Below are 3,764 nucleotides of genomic sequence, written 5' to 3'. Positions count from 1 at the left end.
ACTCAAAGGTAGTTCCAGCCCCAGCGAGGGGCAGAGGGGGGGTCAGGTCCCTGCAGGCCGCAGGGAGAGAGAAATGGCTGAGCATCTTGGCAGGAAGAAACTGCAGAACGGGCCTTGAGGAACACTGTGGGAGTGACCCTGAGGCCAGTGGAGGCCTGCGAACAAGTAGCTATTGGGAATCTCAAGAGCAGAGCTGCAACTGAGGATCTGGAGCAAGGGAGCCCACAAGGCCAGAGAGAATCTCCAGACTGGAGTTTTTCCAACAGAGGATCCACGTGAAGTAAAAAAAACTTTCTCAGTTCATTTCTTTGGAGGCTTAATGAATATTAATGATTCTTTAGGCACACATTGTTGGTGATACAAAAGGGTATATATTTGCAAATAGGGTCAGAGAGAGAGACAAAAGATTAAACGCTCTGCCTGTGGAGAACACCCATCAGTAGGCTTTTATTCCCTCTTTCTTGAACACGTGTAGAGAAGCAGGAACTTTTACAACTTATTTTTAGTTCATACAGACATGCATGTGAATATATCACATTATACATTGCATGTGTATTATAATTAACTACTTAAGTATGCGGGGCAGATAGACTTAATATGTATTAGCTTATTGCGCTTGCCCAGAAAGCACTTGAGGTTATGAAGGGTTTAAATTTAAGGTTAAAATCGCAATTTATTTTTATCTAGCCTAAGAAATGTGGGAGCCAGAAAAGAAAGTGTGATTTAGTGTAACAAAGAGATAGTAAATTTGCAGAACAAAGAGAGAGTGATACCTTAGTACAAAGAGCCCTTAGTAGTTTTCCCTTCAATTTCCAACCCCCCCCCTCCCTCTCCCACTAAGGAGACAAGGAGGGCTAGCAGCTGTGTTTTTTTAAATCTGCTATTGATAATGCATTTTTTAATAATATTTCTAACAATATCCCCCCTCAAGATGCTTTTTGATCTTTACTTCATTTGGGCATATCAAGATAATTACGAGGAATTTTTTTGAGGACCATGACTTTTGTTACAGTCTGTAATTTTAGAGGGACTGCTGCGACCTGCATTTCTTTTATTGTGGTGGTTATCAATCTAGTAAGACAAGGAATGAGACAAGGGATAAAAATTAAACCAGTTAGAGCACACAAAAGCACAAATTCTACTTTTTTCTACCAGGGTTTTTTAAATAATTGGAACCACTAGTCCTTATTTTATGTGGTTTCTTACGTTTGTATTGGTACATGGGCTATTTTTTTAATTTCTTTGGCAATCTTTAAGACCGCTTTTTTGTTGTCATCTATTTGGAGGCAACAATTAGAAAGGTTGAGCTTTTTGCAGACTTTGCCATTCTTTGCAAGTAAATAGTTTAAGGCTATTTGATTTTGGTATATGGCTGCTTTCATCTGAGAACTTTGTCGGGCCAATAACTCGAGAGCAGTGGCAGTCTGGTTGGTAATTATTTCGAAGACTGCCTGCAACCTGATGATTCTATTTAGCATATATATTGGTGTTTGGTACCTCTAACTTCCATTATTAGCTTATGTAGCCGGTTCATAATATTCAATAATCCTTTGAGGAGGCCACTTATCCTCCTTCCACTTTTGGGAGCCACCTTGTGTCAAACTTACATCTATACTTCTCTTGGCCCTTTTTCAATTATTATACAAAGAGACTTCCAGCTTATTTTCAACCTTAGACGGTAACAAAAAGAAAGCTGGTACAATTACTTCTATATAGCAAGTTCTTGTCCACCCTTGTGGTAGTATTGTATAGGCCCATCGTCCACAAATTCAATAGTATTCTTTTAAGGCCTTATTTTTTCTATTGGTGGCATTTGGAGGGGCCCAACCATAGGGCATCTTGGGAAACTTCAAGCTTCCTTCTGGACCTAAAGGACCAGCAACTGCGTGGCCTCCTTTCATGGAACATTCTCATAGCCTATCCTGGTTCTTGTCTGTACAATCTGTTCGATTATCACTTCGATTTGTGGCACTCCAATACTTATTAAACCACACAATTGTTCCATTAGGATGCTGCCACACTAGCCGATTATACCTTGGGCTATTGGGATAATAAAGCCATTCTAATCTCGTAAGGTTTATCCACCTTACTTTTAAAGTTTATATGCAACGGCTGTGTTTTAACTTTTTTTTTGTACCATTATTACTGATGCAATACTCTCCTAACGCCACTTGGGAAAGTTTTTAACTGTGGTTCTTATTCTATTTTTGACTAGTACTTTTAACATCTGCCTTACTACTTACTAGCCATTTTGGGGCCATAATAAATGCAGCTTCCTTTGCTGCTGCATTAGCCTTCGCATTTCCAAGCTTATGCTTTTCCTTAGCAGTCTTTCCATGGGTCCGCACATGAATGACTGCTACCTCTTTAGGCTGGTGGAGTGCCTCTAGTAGCTTGATAATCTGGGGGTTATTAGCAATCTTATTCCTAGAGGCCGTAATGAAACCCCTTTTTTTTTACAATAGTCCGTGTGCATGGACTGTAGAAAAAGCATAGCGAGAGTCAGTGTATATATTAACCCGCTGGTTTGTCTCTAGCTGTAATGCTCAGGTGAGCTCAGTGAGTTTTGTGGCCTGTGCCGACCATGAGCTCGGCAATGACTTCCTTTATACTACCTTATCCAAGGTTACCACTGCACATCCTGTTTGTCTTTTTTCATTGATGACAGAGCTGGAGCCGTCTACGAAGTATTCAACATCTGGGTTCTCAATTGGGTTCTCAGCAAGATCAGGTCGCACCTGCATAGTTTGATTCAGGACCTCAAGGCAGTTATGCGTTGGTTTCCCTGGCTCCGGCAGCAAGGTTGCAGGGTTTAAGGCTGTAGTATGTTTGAAAGTAAGTCTTGGATTAGAGAGCAAAAATATCTCATACTATGATTGTCTGGAGGGGTTAAGAAATTTTCCTCCCTCAGTCCCTAGGATCTGGGGAACTCCATGAGGAGTGAGTATTTCCATATCCGCACCCATAACTATCTTCTGGGCTTCTTCAACAACCACTGCTGTGGCTGCCACAGCCCGAAGACAGGCTGGCCATTCGAGTGCAACTGGATCTAAAACCTTTGAGTAATATCCCACGGGTTTCCAGGTCGGGCCCGATGGCTGTGTCAGCACCCTTGATGCAACCCCTTGATTTTCATGAACATATAGTCGATATGGCTTTTTACTGTTTGGGATGGCTAGGGCAGGGGGCTGGGTTAATGCTGCCTTAAGCAGATCAAAGGCATGCTGCATTTCTTTATTCCATTTCCATTTAGTAAGACTCTGCTTAGTCAGGGATTCATACAGTGGTCTAGCCTTTCCACCATAATCTGGTATCCATAGTTGACAGAACCCAGTTAGCCCTAGGAATGCCCGCAGCTCCTTGGGTGACTTGGGTGGGGTTAGACCTTGGATTGCCTGTATGCGATTTGCACTTAGGGCTCTGACTCCTTTTGAGAGCTTATATTCCAAAAATGTGACTTTAGGCTGACATATCTGGGCTTTCTCTCTAGAGACTTTATATCCTTTTTCCCTTAGAGTGTTTAGGAGTGACCTGGTGGCTTCCTCGCAGAGCTGCAAGTTTGGGCTTGCAACTAGCAGGTCATCCACATACTGGAGGAGAGTTACTGCGGGGTGTGATCCCTTCCACTCCTCCAAGTTCTTTTGAAGGGCAAGTCCGAAAATATGAGGGGCTGCTACGAATCTTTGTGGGAGAACTGTTCATATGAGTTGGGCTTTATGGAAGGTGTCTGGATCCTCCCATTCAAAAGCAAACAATTTTTGACT

The sequence above is a fragment of the Crocodylus porosus genome, unplaced genomic scaffold, assembly GCF_001723895.1.
Source record: "Crocodylus porosus isolate Cpor-Errol unplaced genomic scaffold, CroPor_comp1, whole genome shotgun sequence".
Classification (NCBI taxonomy): domain Eukaryota; kingdom Metazoa; phylum Chordata; order Crocodylia; family Crocodylidae; genus Crocodylus; species Crocodylus porosus.
The sequence above is the reverse complement of the archived record's forward strand: the minus strand, read 5'-3'. Positions refer to the sequence as shown.